The sequence below is a fragment of the Oncorhynchus keta genome, unplaced genomic scaffold (assembly GCF_023373465.1).
Source record: "Oncorhynchus keta strain PuntledgeMale-10-30-2019 unplaced genomic scaffold, Oket_V2 Un_scaffold_9339_pilon_pilon, whole genome shotgun sequence".
Taxonomy (NCBI): domain Eukaryota; kingdom Metazoa; phylum Chordata; class Actinopteri; order Salmoniformes; family Salmonidae; genus Oncorhynchus; species Oncorhynchus keta.
Genome location: NW_026291016.1, coordinates 37,501 through 57,539, shown reverse-complemented (window position 1 = coordinate 57,539; position 20,039 = coordinate 37,501). Strand labels below are relative to the sequence as shown.

Genomic DNA, 20,039 nt, shown 5'->3' with positions numbered 1-20,039 from the left:
ATATGAAACGTAGCCACGCCCTGAGTTATATTCTGAGTGTTTATATGAAACGTAGCCACGCCCCTGAGTTATAACGAGTGTTTATATGAAACGTAGCCACGCCTGAGTTATATATTCTGAGTGTTTATATGAAACGTAGCCACGCCTAGAGTTATAATGATGTTTATATGAAACGTATTCACGCCCCTAGAGTTATAATGAGTGTTTATATGAAATTCTGCCACGCCCTAGAGTTATAACGAGTGTTTATATGAAATTCTGCCACGCCCCTCGAGTTATAATAGTGTTTATATGAAACTGTAGCCACGCCCTCGAGTTATAACGAGTGTTTATATGAAACGTAGCCACGCCCCTCGAGTTATAATAGTGTTTATATGAAACGTAGCCACGCCCCTAGAGTTATAATGAGTGTTTATATGAAACGTAGCCACGCCCCTAGAGTTATAATGAGTGTTTATATGAAACGTAGCTGTCGAGTTATAATGAGTGTTTATATGAAACTCCACGCCCTAGAGTTATAATGAGTGTTTATATGAAACGTAGCCACGCCCCTAGAGTTATAATGAGTGTTTATATGAAACGTAGCCACGCCCCTAGAGTTATAATGAGTGTTTATATGAAACGTAGCCACGCCCCTAGAGTTATAATGAGTGTTTATATGAAACGTAGCCACGCCCCTAGAGTTATAATGAGTGTTTATATGAAACGTAGCCACGCCCCTAGAGTTATAATGAGTGTTTATATGAAACGTAGCCACGCCCCTAGAGTTATAATGAGTGTTTATATGAAACTCTATTCTGTAGTGCCCTAAGTTATAATTGTTTATATATTCGTAGCCACGCCCCTAGAGTTATAATGAGTGTTTATATGAAATAGCCACGCCCCTAGAGTTATAATGAGTGTTTATATGAAACGTAGCCACGCCCCTAGAGTTATAATGAGTGTTTATGTTTCTGTAATGAAACTAGAAATACTTCTGTAGTGAATACGCCCTAGAGTTATAATGAGTGTTTATATGAAACTGTAGCCACGCCCCTGAGTTATAATGAGTGTTTATATGAAACGTAGCCACGCCCTAGAGTTATAATGAGTGTTTATGTAATGAAACGTAGCCACGCCCTAGAGTTATAATGAGTGTTTATATGAAACGTAGCCACGCCCTAGAGTTATAATGAGTGTTTATATGAAACGTAGCCACGCCCCTAGAGTTATAATGAGTGTTTATATGAAACTGTAATAGACGCCCTAGAGTTATAATGAGTGTTTATATGAAACGTAGCCACGCCCTGTTATAATGAGTGTTTATATGAAACGTAGCCACGCCCCTAGAGTTATAATGAGTGTTTATATGAAACGAATACCTATTCCCCTAGAGTTATAATGAGTGTTTATATGAAACGTAGCCACGCCCTGTAGAGTTATAATGAGTGTTTATATGAAACTGTAGCCACGCCCTAGAGTTATAACGAGTGTTTATATGAAACGTAGCTATTCTGTAGTGAATATTCTGTACGCCCTGTTATAATGAGTGTTTATATGAAACGTAGCCACGCCCCTCGAGTTATAATGAGTGCTTATATGAAACGTAGCCACGCCCCTCGAGTTATAATGAGTGCTTATATGAAACGTAGCCACGCCCCTAGAGTTATAATGAGTGTTTATATGAAACGTAGCCACGCCCCTCGAGTTATAATGTGTTTATATGAAACGTAGCCACGCCCCTAGAGTTATAATGAGTGTTTATATGTGTTTGTTTCAAACTTGACAAACGTTGCGACTGAAAGACGACTTTCCATATTTTCAGTTTAACATTTGAGGTAAAAAAAAAAAATTCATCTTAACTTTAGTCTTCCTTCTGACAGGCCATGTCTGGAATGGCTTCTGTTGGCCAATATAGGACTTTACCAGAAAGAAATGCATAACATTAGTCTTTAACATATTGTCTATCCATCCATTCTTAGACTCTATCACCATATAATGTATTTCAATACACCAACAGGTCATTGGGTCAGAACTGTTATAATTTCAGCAAAATGCCTCCCTTGCTTTAAACCAGAACCATGACCAACCAGTAAATTATGGTTCCTCTTAATGGGAGAATGGGCCGGGCCAGGATTACAGAACTAGTCCTTACGAGCAAATGCCTTTCACTTTTGTAGTTATATACTGTAGCTGACTTTGAAAAGAGGTTTGAGAAGCTGGTGTGGGGAGACATATGCTTGATTCAACATTTCATCACATTCTGATGCTAACATATTGTGTAGCAGACGGGGTTGGGAAATGTATTTTCATACCTGCCTATGTGTTGCTAGTTGTTGGCCACTTGACATTGAGCTTGTTATTGAAGATATTCTCTATTCTGTAGTGAATATTCTGTAATAGAATACTCTATTCTGTAGTGAATATTCTGTAATAGAATACTCTATTCTGTAGTGAATATTCTGTAATAGAATACTCTATTCTGTAGTGAATATTCTGTAATAGAATACTCTATTCTGTAGTGAATATTCTGTAATAGAATACTCTATTCTGTAGTGAATATTCTGTAATAGAATATTCTGTAATATTCTGTAATAGAATACTCTATTCTGTAGTGAATATTCTGTAATAGAATACTCTATTCTGTAGTGAATATTCTGTAATAGAATACTCTATTCTGTAGTGAATATTCTGTAATAGAATACTCTATTCTGTAGTGAATATTCTGTAATAGAATACTCTATTCTGTAGTGAATATTCTGTAATAGAATACTCTATTCTGTAGTGAATATTCTGTAATAGAATACTCTATTCTGTAGTGAATATTCTGTAATAGAATACTCTATTCTGTAGTGAATATTCTGTAATAGAATACTCTATTCTGTAGTGAATATTCTGTAATAGAATACTCTATTCTGTAGTGAATATTCTGTAATAGAATACTCTATTCTGTAGTGAATATTCTGTAATAGAATACTCTATTCTGTAGTGAATATTCTGTAATAGAATACTCTATTCTGTAGTGAATATTCTGTAATAGAATACTCTATTCTGTAGTGAATATTCTGTAATAGAATATTCTATTCTGTAGTAGAATATTCTGTAAATAGAATACTCTATTCTGTAGTGAATATTCTGTAATAGAATACTCTATTCTGTAGTGAATATTCTGTAATAGAATACTCTATTCTGTAGTGAATATTCTGTAATAGAATACACTCTATTCTGTAGTGAATATTCTGTAATAGAATACTCTATTCTGTAGTGAATATTCTGTAATAGAATACTCTATTCTGTAGAATATTCTGAATATTCTGTAATAGAATACTCTATTCTGTAGTGAATATTCTGTAATAGAATACTCTATTCTGTAGTGAATATTCTGTAATATAATTTTCCAAACAAATCCATTCTGATGATTATAGTTCTGTAATTAATCCCTCTGTTGCTGTTATATCTGTAATGATTATAGTTCTATTCTGTTAATCTTCTGTAATAGAATCATCTGATGATTATAGTTCTACCATTATCTGTAATAGAATACTCTATTCTGTTGGTTATCATCTGATGATTATAGTTCTATTCCATTAATCCCTCTGTCGGTTATCATCTGATGATTATAGTTCTACCATTAATCTCTCTGTGTAGTTATCATCTGATGATTATAGTTCTACCATTAATCTCTCTGTCGGTTATCATCTGATGATTATAGTTCTACCATTAATCTCTCTGTCGGTTATCATCTGATGATTATAGTTCTACCATTAATCCATCTGTTGGTTATCATCTGATGATTATAGTTCTACCATTAATCCCTCTGTTGATTATCATCTGATGATTATAGTTCTACCATTAATCCCTCTGTTGGTTATCATCTGATGATTATAGTTCTACCATTAATCCCTCTGTTGGTTATCATCTGATGATTATAGTTCTACCATTAATCTCTCTGTTGGTTATCATCTGATGATTATAGTTCTACCATTAATCTCTCTGTTGGTTATCATCTGATGATTATAGTTCTACCATTAATCCATCTGTTGGTTATCATCTGATGATTATAGTTCTACCATTAATCCCTCTGTTGGTTATCATCTGATGATTATATATTCACCATTAATCTCTCTGTTGGTTATCATCTGATGATTATAGTTCTACCATTAATCCCTCTGTTGATTATCATCTGATGATTATAGTTCTACCATTAATCCATCTGATGATTATAGTTCTACCATTAATCCATCTGATGATTATAGTTCTACCATTAATCCCTATGTTGGTTATCATCTGATGATTATAGTTCTACCATTAATCTCTCTGTTGGTTATCATCTGATGATTATAGTTCTACCATTAATCCATCTGATGATTATAGTTCTACCATTAATCCCTCTGTTGGTTATCATCTGATGATTATAGTTCTACCATTAATCTCTCTGTTGGTTATCATCTGATGATTATAGTTCTACCATTAATCCATCTCTGATGATTATAGTTCTACCATTAATCCATCTGTTGGTTATCATCTGATGATTATAGTTCTACCATTAATCCATTATCATCTGATGATTATAGTTCTACCATTAATCCCTCTGTTGGTTATCATCTGATGATTATATATTCTACCATTAATCCATCTGTTGGTTATCATCTGATGATTATAGTTCTACCATTAATCCATCTGTTGGTTATCATCTGATGATTATAGTTCTACCATTAATCCATCTGATGATTATAGTTCTACCATTAATCCATCTGTTGGTTATCATCTGATGATTATAGTTCTACCATTAATCCATCTGTTGGTTATCATCTGATTATAGTTCTACCATTAATCCCTCTGTTGGTTATCATCTGATGATTATATATTCTACCATTAATCCATCTGTTGGTTATCATCTGATGATTATAGTTCTACCATTAATCCCTCTGTTGATTATCATCTGATGATTATAGTTCTACCATTAATCTCTCTGTTGGTTATCATCTGATGATTATAGTTCTACCATTAATCCCTCTGTTGATTATCATCTGATGATTATAGTTCTACCATTAATCTCTCTGTTGGTTATCATCTGATGATTATAGTTCTACCATTAATCCCTCTGTTGGTTATCATCTGATGATTATAGTTCTACCATTAATCCATCTGTCGGTTATCATCTGATGATTATATATTCACCATTAATCCATCTGTTGGTTATCATCTGATGATTATAGTTCTACCATTAATCCCTCTGTTGGTTATCATCTGATGATTATAGTTCTACCATTAATCTCTCTGTTGGTTATCATCTGATGATTATAGTTCTACCATTAATCCCTCTGTTGGTTATCATCTGATGATTATAGTTCTACCATTAATCCATCTGTTGGTTATCATCTGATGATTATAGTTCTACCATTAATCCATCTGTCGGTTATCATCTGATGATTATAGTTCTACCATTAATCCCTCTGTTGGTTATCATCTGATGATTATAGTTCTACCATTAATCCCTCTGTTGGTTATCATCTGATGATTATAGTTCTACCATTAATCCCTCTGTCGGTTATCATCTGATGATTAGACCTTCACCATTAATCTCTCTGTTGATTATCATCTGATGATTATAGTTCTACCATTAATCCCTCTGTTGGTTATCATCTGATGATTATAGTTCTACCATTAATCCCTCTGTTGGTTATCATCTGATGATTATAGTTCTACCATTAATCCCTCTGTTGGTTATCATCTGATGATTATAGTTCTACCATTAATCCATCTGTTGGTTATCATCTGATGATTATAGTTCTACCATTAATCCCTCTGTTGGTTATCATTGATGATTATAGTTCTACCATTAATCCATCTGTTGGTTATCATCTGATGATTATAGTTCTACCATTAATCCCTCTGTTGATTATCATCTGATGATTATAGTTCTACCATCAATCCATCTGTTGATTATAGTTCTACCATTAATCTCTCTGTTGGTTATCATCTGATGATTATAGTTCTACCATTAATCTCTCTGTTGGTTATCATCTGATGATTATAGTTCTACCATTAATCTCTCTGTTGGTTATCATCTGATGATTATAGTTCTACCATTAATCCTCTGTTGGTTATCATCTGATGATTATAGTTCTACCATTAATCCTCTGTTGGTTATCATCTGATGATTATAGTTCTACCATTAATCCTCTGTTGGTTATCATCTGATGATTATAGTTCTACCATTAATCTCTCTGTTGGTTATCATCTGATGATTATAGTTCTACCATTAATCCCTCTGTCGGTTATCATCTGATGATTATAGTTCACCATTAATCTCTCTGTTGGTTATCATCTGATGATTATAGTTCTACCATTAATCTCTCTGTTGGTTATCATCTGATGATTATAGTTCTACCATTAATCCATCTGTCGGTTATCATCTGATGATTATAGTTCTACCATTAATCTCTCTGTCGGTTATCATCTGATGATTATAGTTCTACCATTAATCCCTCTGTTGGTTATCATCTGATGATTATAGTTCTACCATTAATCTCTCTGTTGGTTATCATCTGATGATTATAGTTCTACCATTAATCCCTCTGTTGGTTATCATCTGATGATTATAGTTCTACCATTAATCCCTCTGTTGGTTATCATCTGATGATTATAGTTCTACCATTAATCTCTCTGTTGGTTATCATCTGATGATTATAGTTCTACCATTAATCCATCTGTTGGTTATCATCTGATGATTATAGTTCTACCATTAATCCCTCTGTTGGTTATCATCTGATGATTATAGTTCTACCATTAATCCCTCTGTTGGTTATCATCTGATGATTATAGTTCTACCATTAATCTCTCTGTTGGTTATCATCTGATGATTATAGTTCTACCATTAATCCATCTGTTGGTTATCATCTGATGATTATAGTTCTACCATTAATCCCTCTGTTGGTTATCATCTGATGATTATAGTTCTACCATTAATCCCTCTGTTGGTTATCATCTGATGATTATAGTTCTACCATTAATCCATCTGTTGGTTATCATCTGATGATTATAGTTCTACCATTAATCTCTCTGTTGGTTATCATCTGATGATTATAGTTCTACCATTAATCTCTCTGTTGGTTATCATCTGATGATTATAGTTCTACCATTAATCCATCTGATGATTATAGTTCTACCATTAATCTCTCTGTTGGTTATCATCTGATGATTATAGTTCTACCATTAATCTCTCTGTTGGTTATCATCTGATGATTATAGTTCTACCATTAATCCATCTGTCGGTTATCATCTGATGATTATAGTTCTACCATTAATCCCTCTGTTGGTTATCATCTGATGATTATAGTTCTACCATTAATCCCTCTGTTGATTATCATCTGATGATTATAGTTCTACCATTAATCCCTCTGTTGGTTATCATCTGATGATTATAGTTCTACCATTAATCCATCTGTCGGTTATCATCTGATATCAGATCAGACTCGTGGACGTGGCAGAAAGCCAATCCAAATGAAAAACTCCTAGACGTCATCATAGACAACACACATGTACTCTGTGGTGACAGACAGTCCAGATAGCTGGTGCACACAAGATTCGATTCTGCTTTTTTTTGGAGAGATTTATTGATACGAGACAGAAATGTGTCTCCTGCTTTTTACCCCAAAAACCTCTTCCCGAGATAAACACACAAAGGCTCCTAGAAGTCTGGAGACGACACGCTGGTAAATACATTTAGTGAATAAACATTTAGTGAACATTTAATGAATAAATAGAAATGAAGTGTGAGAACTGCGAACGGGTTGCAGAGAGCAGTGGAAAGTACGACTGTTTCTGTCTCTGCCGGTAACCTTTATGATTTAACTTTTCAATGTGTTCTTCACAGACAGCAGTTTCACTCTAAGAGGAAACGTGGTTCTAGGGACGTGTCCCCCCCCCCCAAAAAAAACCCAGACACCATATTCCCTATGTAGTGCACTGCTTTTAACCAGATCCCTATTGACCTAGGTCAAAAGTAGTGCACTACATTGGGGTATAGGGGGCCATTTGGGACGCGAAGCCCCTTATTCTGGTTCCAGAATAATTAGCTTATAGACAGATGGTACACAAACACAACATTGATAGTATCTACACTTCGACTGCAATATGTTTTCTATCAAACTGATTGACGGAATTAATCCCTTTTTCATTTATTTCGCACAGCAGTTGTTTTAACTCATGTGTGTAATTATTATATTAATTCACAGTGTATATATATATATGCCATTTAGCAGACGCTTTTATCCAAAGCGACTTACAGTCATGTGTGCATACATTCTACGTATGGGTGGTCCCGGGAATCGAACCCACTACCCTGGCGTTACAAGCGCCATGCTCTACCAACTGAGCTACAGAAGGACCACAGTGCATTGATATTCAACATATTCTACTCTGTCCTCAGTAGCAGTACGTAGACAATTAATTTCAAAAACAATATAACAACACAATTTAAAAAATAAATAAACATATGTATTCCACCTTTATTTAACCAGGTAGGCTAGTTGAGAACACCTTTATTTAACCAGGTAGGCTAGTTGAGTTGAGAACACCTTTATTTAACCAGGTAGGCTAGTTGAGAACACCTTTATTTAACCAGGTAGGCTAGTTGAGAACACCTTTATTTAACCAGGTAGGCTCTGAGAACACCTTTATTTAACCAGGTAGGCTTTGACCAGGTAGGCTAGTTGAGAACACCTTTATTTAACCAGGTAGGCTAGTTGAGAACACCTTTATTTAACCAGGTAGGCTAGTTGAGAACAACAAACAGAGTTACTGGAGTAAACAAGGTAGGCAGTTGAGAACACAGAACCAGGTAGGCTAGTTGAGAACAAGAGTTACATTTACAACTGCGACAAGATAAAGTAAACAGTTCGACACACAACAAACAACAACACAGAGTTACACATGGAGTAAACAACAACACAGAGTTACACATGGAGTAAACAACAACACAGAGTTACACATGGATGGAGTAAATGGAACAACAACAGAGTTACACATGGTAAACAACAACACAGTAAACAACAACACAGAGTTACACATGGAGTAAACAACAACACAGAGTTACACATGGAGTAAACAACACATGGAGTAAACAACACAGAGTTACACATGGAGTAAACAACAACACAGAGTTACACATGGAGTAAACAACAACACAGAGTTAAATGGAGTAAACAACAACACAGAGTTACACATGGAGTAAACAACAACACAGAGTTACACATGGAGTAAACAACAACACAGAGTTACACATGGAGTAAACAACAACACAGAGTTACACATGGAGTAAACAACAACACAGAGTTACACATGGAGTAAACAACAACACAGAGTTACACATGGAGTAAACAACAACACAGAGTTACACATGGAGTAAACAACAACACAGAGTTACACATGGAGTAAACAACAACACAGAGTTACACATGGAGTAAACAACAACACAGAGTTACACATGGAGTAAACAACAACACAGAGTTACACATGGAGTAAACAACAACACAGAGTTACACATGGAGTAAACAACAACACAGAGTTACACATGGAGTAAACAACAACACAGAGTTACACATGGAGTAAACAACAACACAGAGTTACACATGGAGTAAACAACAACACAGAGTTACACATGGAGTAAACAACAACACAGAGTTACACATGGAGTAAACAACAACACAGAGTTACACATGGAGTAAACAACAACCCAGAGTTACACATGGAGTAAACAACAACACAGAGTTACACATGGAGTAAACAACAACACAGAGTTACACATGGAGTAAACAACAACACAGAGTTACACATGGAGTAAACAACAACACAGAGTTACACATGGAGTAAACAACAACACAGAGTTACACATGGAGTAAACAAAACGTACAGTCAATAACAATAAAAGTCTACATACGGTGCGTGGAAATGGCGTTTCAACTGTTCTGCCGGCGGCTATGGAGCCCTGACCAGTTTCACCAGACGTGCTCCCTGATGTGTGTAATTACTACATTAATTCACAGTGCATTGACATTCAACATATTCAGCTCTTGTCTACAGTAGCAGTACGTAGACATTCATTTCTAAAACAATATAGCAACACAAATCCAACTTTTGTCAGTGGTTTAATTGAGCAAACTTAGTGTTTTACATATTGGGAAGGTTGAGCCCAAATGTGTCAGAACTCCAGTCATTGGATATGAATGTCGTCGTTAAACGGTTCACTGAGAGGTTTATGGGTTTAACAGTTTAACACCAATATACACTTTAGTGTACAAAACATTAAGAACACATTCCTAATATTGAGAGAGCAAACATTAATAATATCAATCGATCAAATGTATTTATAAAGCCCTTCGTACATCAGCTGATATCTCAAAGTGCTGTACAGAAACCCAGCCTAAAACCCCCCAAACAGCAAGCGATGCAGGTGTAGAAGCACGGTGGCTAGGAAAAACTCCCTAGAAAGGCCAAAACCTAGGATGAAACCTAGAGAGGAACCAGGCTATGAGGGGTGGCCAGTCCTCTTCTGGCTGTGCCGGGTGGAGATTATAACAGAACATGGCCAAGATGTTCAAATGTTCATAGATGACCAGCAGGGTCAGATAATAATAATCACAGTGGTTGTAGAGGGCGCAACAGGTCAGCACCTCAGGAGTAAATGTCAGTTGGCTTTTCATAGCCAATCATTCAGAGTTAGAGACAGCAGGTCCGGTAGAGAGAGAGAGTCGAAAACAGCAGGTCTGGGACAGGTAGCACGTCCGGTGAACAGGTCAGAGTTCCATAGCCGCAGGCATAACAGTTGAAACTGGAGCAGCAGCACGGCCAGGTGGACTGGAGACAGCAAGGAGTCATCAGGCCAGATAGTCCCGAGGCATGGTTCCAGGGCTCAGGTCCTCAGGGAGGGGAGGGAGAGAGAATTAGATAAGACAGGAAAATTACACCAGGAGCTTAAACTTCATTTTATTTTATTTTACCTTTAGGACACCGGATAAGACAGGAAAATTACAAGATATAACAGATTGAACAGTGGGTTAACTGGTCTAACAGTGGGTTAACCTACGACACATAAACTGGTCTTTTATTTTATTTTATTTTACCTTTATTTAACCAGGCAAGTCAGTTAAGAACATATTCTTATTTTCAATGACAGCCTAGGAACAGTGGGTTAACTGCCTGTTCAGGAGCAGAACGACCTTGTCAGCTCCGGGGTTTGACCTCGCAACCTTCCGGTTACTAGTCCAACGCTCTAACCACTAGGCTACGCTGCCGCAAGGGCGGTTCATCGCTCCAGTGCCTTTACGTTCACCTTCGCATCCCTGGGCCAGACTACACTCAATCATAGGACCTACTGAAGAAGATGAGTCTTCAATAAAGACTTAAAGGTCAGACAGAGTCTGCGTCTCTCACATGGACAGGCAGATCATTCCATAAAAATGGAGCTCTATGGGAGAAAGCCCTGCTTCCAGCTGTTTATTCAGAAATTCTAGGGACAGTAAGGAGGCCTGCGTCTTGTGACCATCGTGTACGTGTAGATATGTATGGCAGGACCAAATCAGAGAGATAGGTAGGAGAAAGCCCATGTAATGAGTTGTAGGTTAGCAGTAAAACCTTGAAATCAGCCCTTGCCTTAACAGGAAGCCAGTGTAGAGAGGCTAGCACTGGAGTAATATGAAAAACAAATGTTGGTTCTAGTCAAGATTCTAGCAGCCGTGTTCAGCAGTAACTGAAGTTTATTTAGTACTTTATCCGGGTAGCCGGAAAGTAGAGCATGGCAGTAGTCTAGTTTAGAAGGGACAAAAGCATGGATAAGCTTTTATGCATCATTTTGTGGCAAAAAAATGAGATTTTTGCAATGTTACGTAGATGGAAAAAACATGTCCTTGAAACATTCTTGATATGTTCGTCAAAAGAGAGATCAGGGTCCAGAGTAACGCTGAGGTCCTTCACAGTTTTATTTGAGACGACTTTACAACCATTAAGATTAATTGTCAGATCCAACGGAAGATCTCTTTGTTTCTTGGGACCTAGAACTAGCATCTCTGTTTTGCCAGAGTTTTAAAGTAAAACATTTGCTGCCATCCACTTACTTGTCTGAAACACTGGCTTCCAGGGAGGGCAATTTTGGGGCTTCACCATGTTTCATTGAAATGTACAGCTGTGTGTCGTCCGCATAGCAGTGAAAGTTAACATTATGTTTCCGAATGACATCACCAAGAGGTAGAATATTTAGTGAAAACAATAGTGGTCCTAAAACGGAACCTTGAGGAACACCAAAACTTACAATTGATTTGTCAGAAGACAAACCATCCACAGAGACAAACTGATATCTTTCCGACAGATAAGATCTAAACCAGGCCAGAACTATCTTAACCAGGCCAGAACTTGTCCGTGTAGACCAATTAGGGTTTCCAATCTCTCCAAAAGAATGTGGTGATCGATGATGTCATAAGCAGCACTAAGGTCTAGGAGCACGAGGACAGATGCAGAGCCTCGGTCTGCATGTCAATCTCTCCTGGCTCAAAGTGGAGGAGAGATTGGCTTCATCACTACTTGTATTTGTGAGAGGTATCGACATTTTGAAAGCACCGAGCTGTCTGTTTAAATGACTACCACGCAGCTCAGACACCCCATGCATACCCCACAAGACATGCCACCAGAGGTCCCTTCACAGTCCTCAAGTCCAGAACAGACTATGGGAGGCACACAGTACCACATAGAGTCATGACTACATGGAACTCTATTCCACAGTACTACATAGAGCCATGACTACATGGAACTCTATTCCACAGTACCACATAGAGCCATGACTACATGGAACTCTATTCCACAGTACCACATAGAGCCATGACTACATGGAACTCTATTCCACAGTACCACATAGAGCCATGACTACATGGAACTCTATTCCACAGTACCACATAGAGCCATGACTACATGGAACTCTATTCCACAGTACCACATAGAACCATGACTACATGGAACTCTATTCCACAGTACCACATAGAGCCATGACTACACAACTCTATTCCACAGTACTACATAGAGCCATGACTACATGGAACTCTATTCCCACTAGTACCACATAGAGCCATGACTACATGGAACTCTACTTCCACAGTACCACATAGAACCATGACTACATGGAACTCTATTCCACAGTACCACATAAAAATGACTAAAATAGAACTCTATTCCACAGTAACACATAGAGATGACTACATGGAACTCTATTCCACAGTACCACATAGAACGATGACTACATAGAACTAACTATATCACACAGTACCACATAGAACCATGACCCACTATACACACACGATAACATACCCACTATACACACACGATACATACCCACTATAGAACCATGACTACCCACTATAACTCTATATCCACAGATAACCACATACCTACATGGAAACATACTATTCCACATCATATTTAAAAAACAGATGAAAATACACCTTATGGAACAGCGATAACATACCCACTATAGAGACACAAACATACCCACTATACACACACGATAACATACCCACACACACACGATAACATACCCACTATACACACACGATAACATATAACATACCCACTATACACACACGATAACATACCCACTATACACACACGATAACATACCCACTATACACACACGATAACATACCCACTATACACACACGATAACATACCCACTATACACACACGATAACATACCCACTATACACACACGATAACATACCCACTATAACATATAACATACCCACTATACACACACGATAACATACCCACTATACACACACGATAACATACCCACTATACACACACGATAACATACCCACTATACACACACGATAACATACCCACTATACACACACGATAACATACCCACTATACACACACCCACTATACACACACGATAACATACCCACTATACACACACGATAACATACCCACTATACACACACGATAACATACCCACTATACACACACGATAACATACCCACTATACACACACGATAACATACCCACTATACACACACGATAACATACCCACTATACACACACGATAACATACCCACTATACACACACGATAACATACCCACTATACACACACGACGATAACATACCCACTAACATACCCACTATACACACACGATAACATACCCACTATACACACACGATAACATACCCACTATACACACGATAACATAACATACCCACTATACACTATACACACACGATAACATACCCACTATACACACACGATAACATACCCACTATACACACACGATAACATACCCACTATACACACACGATAACATACCCACTATACACACACGATAACATACCCACTATACACACACGATAACATACCCACTAACATACACACTACACACACGATAACATACCCACTATACACACATAACATACCCACTATACACACACGATAACATACCCACTATACACACACGATAACATACCCACTATACACACACGATAACATACCCACTATACACACACGATAACATACCCACTATACACACACGATAACATACATACCACACTAACATACACTATACACACACGATAACATACCCACTATACACACACGATAACATACCCACTATACACACACGATAACATACCCACTATACACACACGATAACATACCCACTATACACCACGATATACCCACTATACACACACGATAACATACCCACTATACACACACGATAACATACCCACTATACACACACGATAACATACCCACTATACACACACGATAACATACCCACTATACACACACGATAACATACCACAACATACCCACTATACACACACATAACATACCCACTATACACATACACACACGATAACATACCCACTATACACACACGATAACATACCCACTATACACACACGATAACATACCCACTATACACACACGATAACATACCCACTATACACACACGATAACATACCCACTATACACACACGATAACATACCCACTATACACACACGATAACATACCCACTATACACACACGATAACATACCCACTATACACACACGATAACATACCCACTATACACACACGATAACATACCCACTATACACACACGATAACATACCCACTATACACACACGATAACATACCCACTATACACACACGATAACATACCCACTATACACACACGATAACATACCCACTATACACACACGATAACATACCCACTATACACACACGATAACATACCCACTATACACACACGATAACATACCCACTATACACACACGATAACATACCCACTATACAACATAACATACCACTATACACACACGATAACATACCCACTATACACACACGATAACATACCCACTATACACACACGATAACATACCCACTATACACACACGATAACATACCCACTATACACCACATACCCACTATACACACACGATAACATACCCACTATACACACACGATAACATACCCACTATACACACACGATAACATACCCACTATACACACACGATAACATACCCACTATACACACACGATAACATACCCACTATACACACACGATAACATACCCACTATACACACACGATAACATACCCACTATACACACACACATAACATACCCACTATACACACACGATAACATACCCACTATACACACACGATAACATACCCACTATACACACACGATAACATACCCACTATACACACACGATAACATACCCACTATACACACACGATAACATACCCACTATACACACACGATAACATACCCACTATACACACACGATAACATACCCACTATACACACACGATAACATACCCACTATACACACACGATAACATACCCACTATACACACACGATAACATACCCACTATACACACACGATAACATACCCACTATACACACACGATAACATACCCACTATACACACACGATAACATACCCACTATACACACACGATAACATACCCACTATACACACACGATAACATACCCACTATACACACACGATAACATACCCACTACTATAACATACCCACTACACGATAACATACCCACTATACACACACGATATAACATACCCACTATACACACACGATAACATACCCACTATACACACACACACGATAACATACCCACTATACACACACGATAACATACCCACTATACACACACGATAACATACCCACTATACACACTATACGATAACATACCCACTATACACACACGATAACATACCCACTATACACACACGATAACATACCCACTATACACACACGATAACATACCCACTATACACACACGATAACATACCCACTATACACACACGATAACATACCCACTATACACACACGATAACATACCCACTATACACACACGATAACATACCCACTATACACACACGATAACATACCCACTATACACACACGATAACATACCCACTATACACACACGATAACATACCCACTATACACACACGATAACATACCCACTATACACACACGATAACATACCCACTATACACACACGATAACATACCCACTATACACACACGATAACATACCCACTATACACACACGATAACATACCCACTATACACACACGATAACATACCCACTATACACACACGATAACATACCCACTATACACACACACGATAACATACCCACTATACACACACGATAACATACCCACTATACACACACGATAACATACCCACTATACACACACGATAACATACCCACTATACACACACGATAACATACCCACTATACACACACGATAACATACCCACTATACACACACGATAACATACCCACTATACACACACGATAACATACCCACTATACACACACGATAACATACCCACTATACACACACGATAACATACCCACTATACACACACGATAACATACCCACTATACACACACGATAACATACCCACTATACACACACGATAACATACCCACTATACACACACGATAACATACCCACTATACACACACGATAACATACCCACTATACACACACGATAACATACCCACTATACACACACAATAACATACCCACTATACACACACGATAACATACCCACTATACACACACGATAACATACCCACTACACACACACGATAACATACCCACTACACACACACGATAACATATCCACTATACACACACGATAACATACCCACTACACACACACGATAACATACCCACTACACACACACGATAACATATCCACTATACACACACATACACATGGATTTTGTGTTGTAGATATGTGATAGTGGAGTATGGGCCTGAAGGCACACACCTAATGTATTATGAAAAATGTTATGAATGTATTGCTGTATAATTGTAAAACTGCCTTAATTTAGCTGGATCCCAGGAAGAGTAGCTGGCTGCCTTGGCAGGAACTATTGGGGATCCATAATAAACCCCCAGGAAGAGTAGCTGCTGCCTTGGCAGGAACTAATGGGGATCCATAATAAACCCCAGGAAGAGTAGCTGCTGTCTTGACAGGAACTAATGGGGATCCATAATAAACCCCAGGAAGAGTAGCTGCTGTCTTGACAGGAACTAATGGGGATCCATAATAAACCCCAGGAAGAGTAGCTGGCTGCCTTGGCAGGAACTAATGGGGATCCATAATAAACCCCAGGAAGAGTAGCTGGCTGCCTTGACAGGAACTAATGAGGATCCATAATAAACCCCAGGAAGAGTAGCTGGCTGCCTTGACAGGAACTAATGAGGATCCATAATAAACCCCAGGAAGAGTAGCTGCTGTCTTGGTAGGAACTAATGTGGATCCTTAAACCCCCAGGAAGAGTAGCTGCTGCCTTGGCAGGAACTAATGGGGATCCATAATAAACCCCAGGAAGAGTAGCTGCTGCCTTGACAGGAACTAATGGGGATCCATAATAAACCCCAGGAAGAGTAGCTGCTGCCTTGGCAGGAACTAATGGGGATCCATAATAAACCCCAGGAAGAGTAGCTGCTGCCTTGGCAGGAACTAATGGGGATCCATAATAAACCCCAGGAAGAGTAGCTGCTGCCTTGGCAGGAACTAATGGGGATCCATAATAAACCCCAGGAAGAGTAGCTGCTGCCTTGGCAGGAACTAATGGGGATCCATAATAAACCCCAGGAAGAGTAGCTGGCTGCCTTGGCAGGAACTAATGGGGATCCATAATAAACCCCAGGAAGAGTAGCTGCTGCCTTGGCAGGAACTAATGGGGATCCATAATAAACCCCAGGAAGAGTAGCTGCTGCCTTGGCAGGAACTAATGGGGATCCATAATAAACCCCAGGAAGAGTAGCTGCTGCCTTGGCAGGAACTAATGGGGATCCATAATAAACCCCAGGAAGAGTAGCTGCTGCCTTGGCAGGAACTAATGGGGATCCATAATAAACCCCAGGAAGAGTAGCTGCTGCCTTGACAGGAACTAATGGGGATCCATAATAAACCCCAGGAAGAGTAGCTGCTGCCTTGGCAGGAACTAATGGGGATCCATAATAAACCCCAGGAAGAGTAGCTGCTGCCTTGGCAGGAACTAATGGGGATCCATAATAAACCCCAGGAAGAGTAGCTGCTGCCTTGGCAGGAACTAATGGGGATCCATAATAAACCCCAGGAAGAGTAGCTGCTGCCTTGGCAGGAACTAATGGGGATCCATAATAAACCCCAGGAAGAGTAGCTGCTGCCTTGGCAGGAACTAATGGGGATCCATAATAAACCCCAGGAAGAGTAGCTGCTGCCTTGGCAGGAACTAATGGGGATCCATAATAAACCCCAGGAAGAGTAGCTGCTGCCTTGGCAGGAACTAATGGGGATCCATAATAAACCCCAGGAAGAATAGCTGCTGCCTTGGCAGGAACTAATGGGGATCCATAATAAACCCCAGGAAGAGTAGCTGCTGCCTTGGCAGGAACTAATGGGGATCCATAATAAACCCCAGGAAGAGTAGCTGCTGCCTTGGCAGGAACTAATGGGGGTCCATAATAAACCCCAGGAATAGTAGCTGCTGCCTTGGCAGGAACTAATGGGGATCCATAATAAACCCCAGGAAGAATAGCTGCTGCCTTGGCAGGAACTAATGGGGATCCATAATAAATACAAATACAGTTGTGTCCAGTTGGCTGGATGCCCTTTGGGTGGTGGACCATTCATCATACACACAGGAAACTATTGAGCGTGAAAAACCCAGCAGCGTTTCAGTTCTTGACACAAACTGGTGCGCATGGCATATACTAACATACCCCGTTCAAAGGCTATTAAATATTTTGTCTTGCTCGTTCACCACAAATCCTTCTTTAACCTGTCTCCTCCCCTTCACCTACACTGATTGAAGTGGATTTAGTGACATTCTATCTGTCTGTGTTCCAGAGTTGAGGAGTAGTGTTCTGTGGTAACATTCTGTCTGTGTCTGTGTTCCAGAGTTAAGGAGTAGTGTCTGTGGTAACATTCTGTCTGTGTTCCAGAGTTAAGGAGTAGTGTTCTGTGGTAACATTCTGTTTGTGTCTGTGTTCCAGAGTTAAGGAGTAGTGTTCTGTGGTAACATTCTGTCTGTGTTCCAGAGTTAAGGAGTAGTGTTCTGTGGTAACATTCTGTCTGTGTTCCAGAGTTAAGGAGTAGTGTTCTGTGGTAACATTCTGTCTGTGTCTGTGTTCCAGAGTTAAGGAGTAGTGTTCTGTGGTAACATTCTGTCTGTGTTCCAGAGTTAAGGAGTAGTGTTCTGTGGTAACATTCTGTCTGTGTTCCAGAGTTAAGGAGTAGTGTTCTGTGGTAACATTCTGTCTGTGTTCCAGAGTTAAGGAGTAGTGTTCTGTGGTAACATTCTGTCTGTGTTCCAGAGTTAAGGAGTAGTGTTCTGTGGTAACATTCTGTCTGTGTTCCAGAGTTAAGGAGCAGTAGTGTCTGTGGTAACATTCTGTCTGTGTTCCAGAGTTAAGGAGTATTGTTCTGTGGTAACATTCTGTCTGTGTTCCAGAGTTAAGGAGTA

General features: G+C 38.9%; 1 protein-coding gene across 1 annotated transcript in view; it reads left to right on the top strand.

The window, feature by feature from the left end:
* The window catches only part of LOC127929643 (uncharacterized), a 133,503-nt gene that overhangs the window by 101,887 nt on the left and 11,577 nt on the right, over positions 1 to 20,039 (top strand). The gene's annotated exons all lie outside the window — the stretch shown is intronic.